Here is a 16,983-nt window from a genome sequence, read left to right as displayed (position 1 = left end):
ACCGGACTGTCCGGTGGTGCACCGGACAGTGTCCGGTGCGCCAGGCTGCCTCGGCCGAACAGGCCGCTCTCGGGAATTTGCCGACGGCGTACGGCTAAAATTCACCGGACTGTCCGGTGTGCACCGGACTGTCCGGTGAGTCAACGGTCGGCCGAGCCAACGGTCGGCCGCGGAATCTGCGCGCGACACGTGGTCTGGCCAACGGTCGGAAGGAGGCACCGGACTGTCCGGTGTGCACCGGACTGTCCGGTGCGCCAGATCTGCAACGGTCGGCAACGGTCGGCTGCGCTGTTTATGGAAATAAATCGGGCACCGGACAGTGTCCGGTGTGCACCGGACTGTCCGGTGCGCCCGACGACAGAAGGCAAGATTGGCCTTCTGGATTTGCTCTCAACGGCTCCTAGCTGCCTTGGGGCTATAAAAGGGACCCCTAGGCGCATGGAGGAGAAAAAAAAGCAACCTTAGAGCATTCTTGATCATCCACACTCAGTCTTTGCGCATCCGATTGTCATTCTAAGTGATTCGAGCTCCGTTCTTGTGAGAACCTTGAGATAGTCTTTTGAGCTCGACTCTTGGCCGTGTGTGTGCGCGTTTTGCTGTGGATTTGTGTGTGTTGCTTTCCTCCCTTACTTCGTATTTCTTTGTGAATCTCAAGTGTAAGGGCGAGAGACTCCAAGTTGTGGAGATTCCTCGCAAACGGGATATTGAAAGAAAAGCATAACACTGTGGTATTCAAGTTGATCATTGGATCACTTGAGAGGAGTTGAGTGCAACTCTCGTCCGTTTGGGACGCCACAACGTGGAGTAGGCAAGTTTTGTACTTGGCCGAACCACGGGATAAATCATTGTGTCTTCTCTGTGTTGAACTCCTTGTGATTATCATATTGTGCAAGATCTTCTCTCTAGCCACTTGGCATTAACTGTGCTAACACTTAATCAAAGTTTTGTGGCTTAAGTTTTGAAGTTTACAGGATCACCTATTCACCCCCCCTCTAGGTGCTCTCAATTGGTATCAAAGCCGTTCTCTTCAAGAAAGGGACTAATCGCCCGAAAAGATGGATCCTAAGGGGAAGGGAATCGTGATCAACGACAAGGAAAAGGAGTCCTTCGTCAATGTAACGCCCCGAATTTTGCAGTTGAATTTTTTTTCTTTTCTTTACTCGCCAAATTCGGGCGTTACCTTTTCTTTTTCTTTTTGCCCTCGCTAGACCTTGACTTTTTCCAAAGCTAGCGGGATTCGGTTTGGAATTCCCGTGTAAAGAAAAACTCTAAAAAAATACTTTATGTTGTTTGATGCACCATGCCGAGCTATGCATTCTTTGATTGTTTGAAAGTGCAAATGCATTCATCTAGGAAGATCAGATTTCGAAAACAGGGAAATAATCTTTTCTTTTTCTTTCTCTTTCTTTCTCTCTCCCTCTTCCCCTTTCCCTCTCTCCCGCGCCATGGGTTCCTTGGCCGGCCCAGCCGCCCCTTGGCCGGCCCAAGCCCCCTGCGCGCCCCCCTCTTGGGCCTTGGCAGGCCCAGCCGCCCCCCCACCTCCCCTTTTTTTTCCCCAATTCCCTCTCCCTCTCTCTCTCCCTCTCATTTTCCCTCTCTCTCCCTAAGCCGCCGCCCCTACCCCTCTGCCCTAACCGCCGCCGCCCCCTGCTCGGCCGCCGCCCTCGCCGTCGGCCGCCCATCGCCGGTGAGCCCCCCCCCTTTCCCTCTCCTCCCTCCCTCTCCCCTCTCCCCTCCTCCCTCCCCTTGGCAGCCCAGCCGCCCGGCCGCGCCCAGCCGCGCCCCCGGCCGCGCCCAGCCGCGCCCCCGGCCGCGCCCAACCGCGCCCCCGGCCCGCCCTGGCCGCGCCCTCGACCGCCCCTGGCCCCTGGCCGCCCGCCAGCCGCCCCCTGCCCGCTGGTTCGGCCGCGCCCCTGGCCGGCCCAGCCGCTCGCCCAGCCGGCCGGTTCAACCGCCCTAGGGCCGGTTCAACCGCCCCCCCTGTTTTTTTATTTTTTTTATTTTATTTTATTTACTTTCTGTGATCATAATTACCTTATTTTGGGTAGACTAATCATGGTTCATGCTATGGAAATGAGAAGTTTAATTTAGAATTTTGTTGCGCTAGTTGATTCATTTAGTTAATTGTTTATCCCGTGCAATGTTAATCAACTTAAAATGATTAGGTTCCCACTAGTGCATATAACAGAATTCTTTTGTTAGGAACCTATTGAAACTAGAGTGCATAATTTAACTAATCATTAGTGCATAAACTTTAACCCCCTGCGAGACCCTTTTCCCGTTTCTTTCTAACCATAACAAATGCAATGTCAAATGTCATACTTGATGCATATTCGCTTTATTTGTTCCCTTGTATGGTGTACTGTTCTTTTGTATTAAATATGTGGATGGATGTATGTATGTTTGCGCTCGCATAGAGAACGATCCGGTCGAAGAGCCCGAGGAATTCGCAGGAGAAGCCCCTGAGCAGCAGTCGGTTGGTGGAGGCAAGTGTCCTTTGACCTATCTCTGTCCTAATCATTCTTTAATTCACCTCCCGCATCACACATTTATACCTAAGGATTGACTAGCTTTTTGTTATCCATGTCCTTGTTTACCTATTTGGGTCGGATTATTACTGCTTAGTTTGATGCTATTGCTCAACTTTAATCAATGAACATGATGTGGTTATCTATGATACGCTGTTTTCCCGTTCTTATTTATGATTATACTTGTGGCATTTAAGGGGACTCGAGCGGTTTCTCGAGTGCCTCTCCGTAAGGACCTGTTCAATGGATGACCGCCCGGGAAAAACAGTGCAACCATGAGGGTGGAATGGGGTGCCCTTAGCTGAATAATTAGAGGATCCGGGGTGTAATTCGCTTCGCCGTCGTGCCGTCAATGGGGCTCGGTGTATGCGGCTCGCTCTGCCAAGGTTGATTTGTCCCTTGGGGAGGAGTGCGGTACATTTAGGAAACCTAACGGGTGGCTACAGCCCCGGGGAATCTTTGTAAAGGCTTCGTAGTGAATCCTTGGCCATTCACCTCGGGAGTGAATAAGGGTCTTGCAAGCCCGGGCCAGAGAGGGAATCACGGCTTGTGGGTAAAGTGCACAACCTCTGCAGAGTGTTATGAAACTGATATATCAGCCGTGCTCGCGGTTATGAGCGGCCAAGGGAGCTCCAGAGATTAGTGATACTTGATCAGAGATACTTTGGTACAGGTGACAATGAGATTGATGGTTCTGATTACGATTATGGTATTGGTAAGTGGTATTCTTTCCGTTTGGAAAGGATACATTGGGCTAATAACTTGGGTTAATGTTAAAACCTGGCTTTCTACTAGTAAGTAATAACCTGACCAACTAAAAGCAACTGCTTGACTTATCCCCACATAAAGCTAGTCCACTACAGCCAAACAGGATACTTGCTGAGTATGTTGATGTGTACTCACCCTTGCTCTACACACCAAACCCCCCCCAGGTTGTCAGCATTGCAACCACTGCTCAGGCGAAGATGAAGCTGTGGAAGGAGACTTCCAGGAGTTCCAAGACTACGACGAGTTCTAGGTGTGGGTTAGCGGCAACCCCCCAGTCGGCTGCCTGTGAAGGCCGCGTTATCTACGTTTCTTTTCGGCACTTTGATTTATTGTAAGAACTATATGGACGTCTCAGACGTATGATGTAATCGACTATTTCCCTTATTAATACTATTTTGAGCACTGTGTGATGATGTCCATATTATGTAACTACTGTGTACGTGAATAACTGATCCTGGCACGTACATGGTTCGCATTCGGTTTGCCTTCTAAAACCGGGTGTGACATAAGTGGTATCAGAGCCAGGCTGACTGTAGGACCGCTAACCTAGAGTAGAATGGTCGTTCTAAGGATTATAGACCTCTGTCCCTACCTTGACTTTGATATCTCTTCAAAAGTTGGTCCTACCGACCAAACCTATGTTCTACTATATATTATACCTTGCTAAAAAATTGTGTTTCATTCTGATCCTTCATTTACTTATTACTTGCTGGTCATATTAATTCTGTTCTCACCCTTTTGCTTGCGATGTCTTTTGTAGATGGCTCGACTTAGACACACTGCACGAAAGTCCGTCATCCCCTTCTTACCCTCCCGCCTTGCTGAGCGTCCGCTTCGCCGTCCCGTGGCCGGACAGTCCAGCCACTTGGAGAGACTACACCACCGCCTGCGTGAGGAGCAGGAACGTCGACGACAGGAGCAGCAGGGCTCTTCTTTCTCGCTCCACCAGGAGATAGAGTCTGTGAGGAGCTGCTCTCCTGTGCTTCCTCTAGAGGCGCCCCCTGCACCACCACTGGGCGCCCCAGCTTCTGGAGTAGCTGCTGGAGGAGACCCAGACGACGGAGATGGCGACGACAGCTCGAGCCACGACACCGACTTCTCTGCTAACCCTGAGCCGGAAGGATGGGTTGCTCGACCCATCACTCGCGACGCTGCTCGCGGGTGTCACTTCCACGATGCGCTCGACACCCTGCTACGTCGGGCATTTGACCGGCATACTTGGTCCGTCGAGTATCGCTGTGTGGTCTACCAGCATAGTCGCGGGGTCTACCCGGACCGCTGGGAGGCGACTTGCTTGGTGCGCTGCCCGGAGGACAGTCTCCAGGGTGCAGAGGCCTGCTCAGAGCACTATTCTATCTCTGAACGGGACTCAGCTGAGGCAGCCATGCAAGATGCTGCACGGCGTGCGCTTTCGCACTACTGCTCGGTTTTCGGTGGGGCAGCTGACGGTCTTGACCTGAAGTATTACCCCCGCCGTCCATCTGGCAGCACAGGAGGCGTGATTGTCTCACCTGTCGGTGAGGGCAATCCTAGGTTGAGCAGCACAGTCAACCTAGCCGCCGTGCTAAACACGGAGCTGGACCATGCATTAGACGAGCTGAGTAGGGCTCGTGCTGAGATCGCCCTGCTGCGGGCTGAGCGCGCGGAACGTCGTCATCTGGATGGTGGTTCCCCCGCTCCCGTCGGGACTCAGCACCCGTACCGCTCACCTCAGCGTGGACACCAGCCTTATGGCAATCCCGACTGCAAGACCAAGATAAATCTAGAACCATAGATCGCTAGAGTTGGATCTTGTAATTAATACGAAATATATGCATAGAAGCTTCAGTCTTAGCGTTAATCTCGGTCTTAGTTAGTCTTAGTTAGACAGGGTAGTTTGCTATATCCTGTGCATTTATGTTTGTCATGATGAACTATGTTTGGTTTGGATCTTTGTAATGATTGTCACCAGAGTGTGGGTATCCCCTGCATTTTGGTTTACATATTATGTTAATGGAGTTAGTTATATAGTTGGGAAACCTTTTATTCCACTTTCCTCTTGATCTGAGAAGCTGTGTGGTCTGTGTTGGAGATCAGTGAAGATGCTCACCTGCTCAGTGCTGTTGAAGAATTCTATACTCTTTTCTTATGCTGCAAGATTTGCCAGATCAGTTCTGATGTGTGGTTGCATTCTGCAGATGTCAGAGAACAGGCGCAGAGGAGGAAGGCGTGCTCAGCAGGAGCAAGCCGGTCAACAAGATGAGGCGCCCCAGCAGCAGCAGCTGCCACCCCCGCCCCCGATGTCGATCGAGCAGATGTTTCTGATGCAGACTCAGGCAGTTCAGGCCATCGGTCAGACTCTGGCCGCCATTCAGCAGCAGCAGAAGCAGCAACAGCAGCAAGCACCACCCCAGCCTCAGATGCCTTAGATGCCCAGAGACAAGCGTGCTGAATTCATGAGAGGTCATCCCCCAACGTTCGCTCACTCTTCTGACCCCATGGATGCTGAAGATTGGCTGCGCACTGTGGAGCGGGAGTTGCATACCGCTCAGTGTGATGACAGGGAGAAAGTCTTGTATGGTCCCCGTCTGTTGAGAGGAGCAGCCCAATCATGGTGGGAGTCTTACCTCGCCACCCATGCCAACCCCGACACCATCACCTGGGAAGAATTCAGAGGTAGCTTTCGTCAGTACCACGTGCCTGCAGGTCTGATGACAGTGAAGAAGGAGGAGTTCCTGGCCCTTAAGCAAGGGTCATCATCTGTCAGTGAGTATCGAGACAGGTTTCTGCAATTGTCTCGCTATGCTCCTGAGGATGTCAACACTGACGCCAAGCGACAATACCGTTTTCTGAGAGGCTTGGTTGACCCCCTGCAGTATCAACTGATGAATCACACCTTCCCGACATTCCAGCACCTGATTGATAGAGCGATCATGACAGAAAGGAGGCGTAAGGAGATGGAAGATCGTAAGCGCAAGATCAGTGGACCCCAGCCTGGAAGCAGCAGCCGCCCTCGTTTTTCAGGCAATCAACCTCAGCAGTTCAGGCAGAACCAGCGTCCACCTCAGCAGCGTCAGCAGCATCAGCAGTTCCAAAGGCAGTATCCTCAGCATCAGTACCAGAACCGTCAGAGCAATCAGTCAGGAGGTCAGTTTCAAAGGCAGAATCAGCAAGCACCCCGTCTTCCTGCCCCAGCAAACCAGCAGAACAGTCAGGCAGCACCAGCTCAGGTTGGAAACAGGGCATGTTTCCACTGTGGAGAGCAGGTCCATTGGGTGATGCAATGTCCGAAGAAGGCAGCCCAGCAGCAGTCAGGCCCCAATGCCCCAGCAAAGCAGAATGTGCCTCAGCCTGGAGCAGGCAATCGCTCTCAGCCGCGCTATAATCATGGAAGATTGAATCACTTGGAGGCTGAAGCAGTTCAGGAGACCCCCGGCATGATAGTAGGTATGTTCCCAGTCGACTCCCATATTGCAGAAGTGTTATTTGATACTGGAGCAACACATTCTTTCATTACTGCATCATGGGTAGAAGCACATAATCTTCCAACTACTACCATGTCAACCCCCATTCAAATTGACTCAGCTGGTGGTAGAATTCGAGCTGATAGCATTTGTTTAAATATAAGTGTGGAAATAAGGGGGATAGCGTTTCCCGCCAACCTTATAGTAATGGGTACTCAGGGAATAGATGTCATCCTAGGGATGAATTGGCTAGATAAGTATCAGGCAGTTATCAGTTGTGATAAAAGGACGATCAAGTTGGTGTCCCCACTAGGAGAGGAAGTGGTGACCGAGTTAGTCCCGCCTGAGCCAAAGAAAGGAAGTTGTTATCAGATAGCTGTTGATAGCAGTGAAGCAGACCCAATTGAGAGTATCAGGGTTGTGTCCGAATTCCCAGATGTGTTTCCAAAGGATTTACCGGGTATGCCACCAGAGCGGAAAGTTGAGTTTGCCATAGAGCTTCTTCCTGGAACCGCCCCCATCTTTAAGAGAGCTTACAGAATATCCGGACCAGAGTTGGTTGAGCTTAAGAAGCAGATTGATGAGCTGTCAGAGAAAGGTTACACCCGGCCAAGCACCTCGCCTTGGGCCGCCCCTGTCCTATTTGTGGAGAAAAAAGATGGCACCAAGAGGATGTGCATCGATTATCGAGCTTTGAATGAGGTCACGATCAAGAACAAGTATCCCTTGCCCAGAATAGAAGATCTGTTCGACCAGTTGAGAGGAGCCAGTGTGTTCTCCAAGATTGATCTGAGGTCAGGTTATCATCAGCTCAGGATCCGACCTTCGGACATTCCGAAGACGGCATTCATTGCCAAGTATGGTTTGTATGAGTTCACAGTGATGTCTTTTGGTTTGACCAATGCACCAGCGTTCTTCATGAATCTGATGAACAGTGTATTCATGGATTACCTTGATAAGTTTGTGGTGGTATTCATTGATGACATTCTGATTTATTCCCAAAACGAAGAAGAGCACGCAGATCATTTGAGGATGGTATTGCAGAGATTGCGAGAGCACCAGTTGTACGCAAAGTTGAGCAAGTGTGAGTTCTGGATCAGCGAAGTCCTGTTCTTGGGTCACATAATCAACAAGGAAGGATTGGCTGTGGATCCGAAGAAAGTGGCAGACATTCTGAACTGGAAAGCGCCAACGGATGCTCGAGGAATCAAGAGCTTCATTGGAATGGCCGGATACTATCGGCGATTCATTGAAGGGTTTTCGAAGATTGCGAAGCCAATGACAGCGTTGCTAGGCAACAAGGTTGAGTTCAAATGGACCCAGAAATGTCAAGAGGCCTTTGAAGCGCTAAAAGAGAAGTTGACTACATCGCATGTCCTAATCTTGCCTGATGTGCACAAGCCCTTCTCGGTGTATTGTGATGCTTGTTACACAGGTTTGGGATGCGTGTTGATGCAAGAGGGAAGAGTTGTGGCTTACTCGTCCCGACAGCTGAAGGTTCATGAGAAGAACTACCCAATCCATGATCTAGAGTTGGCAGCAGTGGTTCACGCACTGAAGACATGGAGGCACTATCTGTATGGACAGAAATGCGATGTTTACACAGATCACAAGAGTCTGAAGTACATATTCACTCAGACAGAGCTGAACATGAGGCAACGAAGATGGTTAGAGCTGATCAAAGACTATGAGTTGGAGATTCATTACCATCCAGGCAAAGCAAACGTAGTGGCAGATGCTTTGAGCAGAAAGAGTCAAGTCAATCTGATGGTCGCTCGCCCGATGCCTTATGAGTTGGCCAAGGAGTTCGACAGGTTGAGTCTCGGGTTTCTGAACAATTCGCGAGGAGTCACAGTTGAATTGGAACCTACCTTGGAGCGAGAAATCAAAGAAGCGCAGAAGAATGATGAAAAGATCAGTGAGATTCGGCGATTGATTCTAGATGGCAGAGGCAAAGATTTTCGAGAAGATGCTGAAGGCGTGATATGGTTCAAAGACCGCTTATGTGTTCCCAATGTCCAGTCTATTCGAGAGTTGATCCTCAAGGAAGCTCATGAGACAGCCTATTCGATTCACCCTGGCAGTGAGAAGATGTATCAGGATCTGAAGAAGAAATTCTGGTGGTACGGAATGAAGAGGGAAATCGCAGAGCATGTGGCTAAGTGCGATAGTTGTCGAAGAATTAAGGCAGAGCACCAGAGACCAGCTGGATTGTTGCAACCGTTGCAGATCCCTCAGTGGAAATGGGATGAAATTGGTATGGATTTCATAGTCGGATTGCCTCGCACTCGAGCCGGCTACGATTCTATTTGGGTAGTGGTGGACCGTTTGACCAAGTCAGCCCACTTCATACCTGTCAAGACCAGCTACAACAGTGCAGTATTGGCGGAATTGTATATGTCTCGGATCGTTTGTCTTCATGGTGTGCCAAAGAAGATAGTGTCAGACAGAGGAACGCAGTTCACCTCTCATTTCTGGCAGCAGTTGCATGAAGCCTTGGGCACGCATCTGAATTTCAGTTCAGCTTATCATCCACAGACAGATGGCCAGACCGAAAGGACCAACCAAATTCTTGAGGACATGTTGAGAGCCTGTGCGTTGCAAGATCAATCCGGATGGGATAAGAGATTGCCTTATGCAGAGTTTTCCTATAACAACAGTTACCAGGCCAGTTTGAAGATGTCACCATTTCAGGCGCTCTATGGAAGGAGTTGTAGAACTCCGTTGTAATGGGATCAGCCTGGAGAAAAGCAAGTGTTTGGGCCAGACATTTTGCTTGAAGCCGAAGAGAACATCAAGATGGTCCGAGAGAATCTGAAGATAGCGCAATCGAGGCAGCGAAGCTATGCAGACACAAGAAGAAGAGAGCTGAGTTTTGAAGTCGGAGACTTTGTCTATCTGAAAGTGTCACCGATCAGAGGAGTCAGAAGATTCGGAGTGAAAGGCAAGCTAGCACCCCGCTACATTGGTCCGTACCAGATCCTCTCAAAGCGTGGAGAAGTGGCCTATCAGCTCAGTTTGCCCGAGAATTTGTCTGCTGTGCATGATGTCTTTCATGTGTCTTAGTTGAAGAAGTGCTTGCGTGTGCCAGAAGAGCAGTTGCCAGTGGAAGGTCTTGAAGTCCAGGAGGACTTGACCTACGTTGAGAAGCCAGTGCAAATCCTTGAGATTGCAGACAGAGTCACCCGAAGGAAGACCATCAGAATGTGCAAAGTCAGATGGAATCACCACTCTGAGGAAGAAGCAACCTGGGAGCGTGAAGATGATCTAGTGGCCAAGTACCCAGAGCTCTTTGCTAGCCAGCCCTGAATCTCGAGGGCGAGATTCTTTTAAGGGGGATAGGTTTGTAACGCCCCGAATTTTGCAGTTGAATTTTTTTTCTTTTCTTTACTCGCCAAATTCGGGCGTTACCTTTTCTTTTTCTTTTTGCCCTCGCTAGACCTTGACTTTTTCCAAAGCTAGCGGGATTCGGTTTGGAATTCCCGTGTAAAGAAAAACTCTAAAAAAAAATACTTTATGTTGTTTGATGCACCATGCCGAGCTATGCATTCTTTGATTGTTTGAAAGTGCAAATGCATTCATCTAGGAAGATCAAATTTCGAAAATAGGGAAATAATCTTTTCTTTTTCTTTCTCTTTCTTTCTCTCTCCCTCTTCCCCTTTCCCTCTCTCCCGCGCCATGGGCTCCTTGGCCGGCCCAGCCGCCCCTTGGCCGGCCCAAGCCCCCTGCGCGCCCCCCCTCTTGGGCCTTGGCAGGCCCAGCCGCCCCCCACCTCCCCTTTTTTTTCCCCAATTCCCTCTCCCTCTCTCTCTCCCTCTCATTTCCCCTCTCTCTCCCTAAGCCGCCGCCCCTACCCCTCTGCCCTAACCGCCGCCGCCCCCTGCTCGGCCGCCGCCCTCGTCGTCGGCCGCCCATCGCCGGTGAGCCCCCCCTTTCCCTCTCCTCCCTCCCTCTCCCCTCTCCCCTCCTCCCTCCCCTTGGCAGCCCAGCCGCCCGGCCGCGCCCAGCCGCGCCCCCGGCCGCGCCCAGCCGCGCCCAGCCGCGCCCCCGGCCCGCCCTGGCCGCGCCCTCGGCCGCCCCTGGCCCCTGGCCGCCCGCCAGCCGCCCCCTGCCCGCTGGTTCGGCCGCGCCCCTGGCCGGCCCAGCCGCTCGCCCAGCCGGCCGGTTCAACCGCCCTAGGGCCGGTTCAACCGCCCCCCCTGTTTTTTTTATTTTTTTTATTTTATTTTATTTACTTTCTGTGATCATAATTACCTTATTTTGGGTAGACTAATCATGGTTCATGCTATGGAAATGAGAAGTTTAATTTAGAATTTCGTTGCGCTAGTTGATTCATTTAGTTAATTGTTTATCCCGTGCAATGTTAATCAACTTAAAATGATTAGGTTCCCACTAGTGCATATAACAGAATTCTTTTGTTAGGAACCTATTGAAACTAGAGTGCATAATTTAACTAATCATTAGTGCATAAACTTTAACCCCCCTGCGAGACCCTTTTCCCGTTTCTTTCTAACCATAACAAATGCAATGTCAAATGTCATACTTGATGCATATTCGCTTTATTTGTTCCCTTGTATGGTGTACTGTTCTTTTGTATTAAATATGTGGATGGATGTATGTATGTTTGCGCTCGCATAGAGAACGATCCGGTCGAAGAGCCCGAGGAATTCGCAGGAGAAGCCCCTGAGCAGCAGTCGGTTGGTGGAGGCAAGTGTCCTTTGACCTATCTCTGTCCTAATCATTCTTTAATTCACCTCCCGCATCACACATTTATACCTAAGGATTGACTAGCTTTTTGTTATCCATGTCCTTGTTTACCTATTTGGGTCGGATTATTACTGCTTAGTTTGATGCTATTGCTCAACTTTAATCAATGAACATGATGTGGTTATCTATGATACGCTGTTTTCCCGTTCTTATTTATGATTATACTTGTGGCATTTAAGGGGACTCGAGCGGTTTCTCGAGTGCCTCTCCGTAAGGACCTGTTCAATGGATGACCGCCCGGGAAAAACAGTGCAACCATGAGGGTGGAATGGGGTGCCCTTAGCTGAATAATTAGAGGATCCGGGGTGTAGTTCGCTTCGCCGTCGTGCCGTCAATGGGGCTCGGTGTATGCGGCTCGCTCTGCCAAGGTTGATTTGTCCCTTGGGGAGGAGTGCGGTACATTTAGGAAACCTAACGGGTGGCTACAGCCCCGGGGAATCTTTGTAAAGGCTTCGTAGTGAATCCTTGGCCATTCACCTCGGGAGTGAATAAGGGTCTTGCAAGCCCGGGCCAGAGAGGGAATCACGGCTTGTGGGTAAAGTGCACAACCTCTGCAGAGTGTTATGAAACTGATATATCAGCCGTGCTCGCGGTTATGAGCGGCCAAGGGAGCTCCAGAGATTAGTGATACTTGATCAGAGATACTTTGGTACAGGTGACAATGAGATTGATGGTTCTGATTACGATTATGGTATTGGTAAGTGGTATTCTTTCCGTTTGGAAAGGATACATTGGGCTAATAACTTGGGTTAATGTTAAAACCTGGCTTTCTACTAGTAAGTAATAACCTGACCAACTAAAAGCAACTGCTTGACTTATCCCCACATAAAGCTAGTCCACTACAGCCAAACAGGATACTTGCTGAGTATGTTGATGTGTACTCACCCTTGCTCTACACACCAAACCCCCCCCCCCCCAGGTTGTCAGCATTGCAACCACTGCTCAGGCGAAGATGAAGCTGTGGAAGGAGACTTCCAGGAGTTCCAAGACTACGACGAGTTCTAGGTGTGGGTTAGCGGCAACCCCCCAGTCGGCTGCCTGTGAAGGCCGCGTTATCTACGTTTCTTTTCCGCACTTTGATTTATTGTAAGAACTATATGGACGTCTCAGACGTATGATGTAATCGACTATTTCCCTTATTAATACTATTTTGAGCACTGTGTGATGATGTCCATATTATGTAACTGCTGTGTACGTGAATAACTGATCCTGGCACGTACATGGTTCGCATTCGGTTTGCCTTCTAAAACCGGGTGTGACAGTCAACGAGCCAAAAGATGACAAATCCAACGACTCTGGCTCGGGCCACAAGCGCAAAGATGGGAAGAAGAAGAAGACAAGGCGCATCAAGGAGATCGTCTACTACGACAGCGACGAATCCTCTTCTTCTCAAAAGGACGATGACAACGACTACAGGAAGACGGTCAATTCGAATTTTTCATTTGATTATTCTCGTATTCCACATAGTTCGAATTCGCATTTGCTTTCCATTCCTCTTGGCAAACCTCCACACTTTGATGGGGAGGACTACGGATTTTGGAGTCACAAAATGCGTAGTCATTTATTCTCTCTCCATCCAAGCATATGGGAGATCGTAGAGAATGGAATGAAATTTGATAGCTCGGATAGCCCTATGTTTATTAATGAACAAATTCACAAAAATGCACAAGCTACTACTGTGTTGCTAGCCTCTTTGTGCAGGGACGAGTACAATAAGGTGAGCGGCTTGGACAATGCCAAGCAAATATGGGACACCCTCAAGATTTCTCACGAGGGGAACGACATCACCATGCTCACTAAAATGGAGTTGGTGGAGGGCGAGCTTGGAAGGTTTGCAATGATAAGGGGCGAGGAGCCAACCCAAACATACAACCGGCTCAAGACCCTTATCAACAAAATAAGGAGTTATGGAAGCACGCGATGGACGGACCATGACGTCGTCCGACTATTACTAAGGTCCTTTACCATTCTTGATCCTCATTTGGTGAATAATATTCGTGAGAATCCCAGGTACACCAAAATGTCGCCCGAAGAAGTCCTAGGAAAATTCGTCAGCGGGCGAATGATGATTAAGGAAGCAAGGTACGTGGACGACGCCTTGAATGGACCAATCAACGAGCCGCAACCTCTTGCTCTCAAAGCAACAAGAAGCAAGGAGGTGCTACCTAGCAAGGTGGCACAAATTGAGGCGGCCGGACTTAATGATGAAGAGATGGCTCTCATCATCAAACGCTTCAAGACGGTGCTAAGAGGTCACAAGGGGCAGCCAAGCAAGACCAAGACAAAGGGGAAGCACTCATGCTTCAAGTGCGGTAAGATTGGTCATTTTATCGCTAACTGCCCCGATAACGATAGTGACCAGGAACAGGGGAACAAGAGGGAAAAGAAGAAGAACTACAAGAAGGCCAAGGGCGAGGCACACATTGGAAAGGAGTGGGATTCGGATTGCTCCTCCGACTCCGACAATGAAGGACTCGCCGCCACCGCCTTCAACAAGTCATCCCTCTTCCCGAATGAGCGTCACACATGCCTTATGGCAAGGGAGAAGAAGGTGAGTACTCGAAACTCCACTTATGCTTCTTCTAGTGATAATGAGTCTAGTGATGATGATGACATAGACTATTCATGCTTATTCAAGGGTTTAGATAGATCTAAAATAGATAAAATAAATGAATTGATTGATGCCTTGAATGATAAGAATGTGCTTTTAGAAAAGCAAGAAGATTTGTTGTATGAAGAACATGACAAATTTGTAGAAGCACAAAAATCACTTACATTAGAGATTAAGAGAAACGAAATACTTTCTTGTGAGTTGTCTACATGTCATGATTCAATTGCTAGTTTAAAGAGCAAAAATGATGATTTAAATGCTAAACTAGAAAAATCTAGCAAAACAACATCTTGTGTAGAACATGTTGAGATTTGCACTAGGTGTAAAGATTTCGATGTTGATGCCTGTAGTGATCATTTAGTTTCAATTTCCAAACTAACTGAGGAATTGGCTAGTCTTAATGCTCAACTTAAGGCTAGCAAAAGCGAATTTGATAAGCTAAAATTTGCAAGGGATGCCTACACGATTGGTAGACACCCCTCAATTAAGGATGGACTTGGCTTCAAAAGGGAAGCCAAGAACTTAACAAGCCATAAGGCTCCCATTCCCGTTAAGGAGAAAGGGAAGGCCCCTATGGCTACTAGTGCTAAAAAGAACCATGCCTTTTTGTATCATGATAGGAAAAATTCTAGAAATGTTTTCAGAAATTATGATGCTTTTGATTCACATGCTTATGATTCTTATGCCATGACTGCTTCTAGTTCTTCCTATATGCATGGTAGAGATATGCCTAGAAAGAATACTATTCATGCTCCTAGGAAAGTAGTAAATGAATCTTCTACAATTTATTGTGCTTTAAATGCTTCCTTTGCTATTTGTAGAAAGGATAGGAAGATAGTTGCTAGGAAGTTAGGGGCAAAATGCAAGGGAGACAAAACTTGCATTTGGGTCCCTAAGGAAATTGTGACTAACCTTGTAGGACCCAACAAGAGTTGGGTACCTAAGTCCCAAGCCTAAATTTGCCTTGCAGGTTTATGCATCCGGAGGTTCAAGCTGGATTATTGATAGCGGATGCACAAACCATATGACGGGGGAGAAGAAGATGTTCACCTCCTACGTCAAGAATAAGGATTCCCAAGATTCAATTATATTCGGTGATGGGAATCAAGGCAAGGTAAAAGGATTAGGTAAAATTGCAATCTCAAATGAGCACTCAATTTCTAATGTGTTTTTAGTTGAGTCCTTGGGATATAATTTGCTATCTGTTAGTCAATTATGCAACATGGGGTATAACTGTCTATTTACAAATGTAGATGTGTCTGTCTTTAGAAGAAGTGATGGTTCACTAGCTTTTAAGGGTGTATTAGACGGCAAACTTTATTTAGTTGATTTTGCAAAAGAAGAGGCCGGTCTAGATGCATGCTTAATAGCTAAGACTAGCATGGGCTGGCTGTGGCATCGCCGCTTAGCACATGTGGGGATGAAGAACCTTCACAAGCTTCTAAAGGGAGAACACGTGATAGGTTTGACTAACGTGCAATTCGAAAAAGATAGACCTTGTGCAGCTTGTCAAGCAGGTAAACAAGTGGGAGGAGCACATCACAGCAAGAATGTGATGACCACTTCAAGACCCCTGGAGCTGCTGCATATGGACCTCTTCGGACCCGTCGCCTATCTGAGCATAGGAGGGAGTAAGTATGGTCTAGTTATTGTTGATGACTTTTCCCGCTTCACTTGGGTGTTCTTTTTGCAGGATAAGTCTGAAACCCAAGGGACCCTCAAACGCTTCCTCAGGAGAGCTCAAAATGAGTTTGAGCTCAAGGTGAAGAAGATAAGGAGCGACAACGGGTCCGAGTTCAAGAACCTTCAAGTGGAGGAGTTCCTTGAGGAGGAAGGGATCAAGCATGAGTTCTCCGCTCCCTACACACCACAGCAAAATGGTGTGGTAGAGAGGAAGAACAGGACGCTAATCGACATGGCTAGGACTATGCTTGGAGAGTTCAAGACCCCTGAGCGTTTTTGGTCGGAAGCCGTGAACACGGCTTGCCACGCCATCAACAGGGTCTACCTTCACCGCCTCCTCAAGAAGACGTCGTATGAACTTCTAACCGGTAACAAACCCAATGTATCGTACTTTCGTGTATTTGGGAGCAAGTGCTACATTCTAGTGAAGAAGGGTAGAAATTCTAAGTTTGCTCCCAAAGCAGTAGAAGGGTTTTTGTTAGGTTATGACTCAAATACAAAGGCGTATAGAGTCTTCAACAAATCATCGGGTTTGGTTGAAGTCTCTAGCGACGTTGTATTTGATGAGACTAATGGCTCTCCAAGAGAGCAAGTTGTTGATTGTGATGATGTAGATGAAGAAGATGTTCCGACGGCAGCTATACGAACCATGGCGATTGGGGAAGTACGGCCACAGGAACAAGATGAACGAGATCAACCATCTTCCTCAACTACGGTGCTACCCCCAACTCAAGACGATGAACAGGTTCATCAACAGGAGGCGGATGATCAAGGGGGAGCACAAGATGATCATGTGATGGAGGAAGATGCGCAACCGGCACCTCCAACCCAAGTTCGAGCGATGATTCAAAGGGATCATCCCGTCGATCAAATTCTGGGTGACATTAGCAAGGGAGTAACTACTCGATCTCGATTAGTTAATTTTTGTGAGCATTACTCCTTTGTCTCTTCTATTGAGCCTTTCAGGGTAGAGGAGGCCTTGCTAGATCCGGACTGGGTGTTGGCCATGCAGGAGGAGCTCAACAACTTCAAGCGCAATGAAGTTTGGACACTGGTGCCTCGTCCGAAGCAAAATGTTGTGGGAACCAAGTGGGTGTTCCGCAACAAACAGGACGAGCACGGGGTGGTAACGAGGAACAAGGCTCGACTTGTGGCAAAAGGTTATGCCCAAGTCGCAGGTTTG

The sequence above is a fragment of the Zea mays genome, chromosome 2 (assembly GCF_902167145.1).
Source record: "Zea mays cultivar B73 chromosome 2, Zm-B73-REFERENCE-NAM-5.0, whole genome shotgun sequence".
Lineage (NCBI taxonomy): Eukaryota > Viridiplantae > Streptophyta > Magnoliopsida > Poales > Poaceae > Zea > Zea mays.
Note: the sequence above shows the minus strand (reverse complement) of the source record.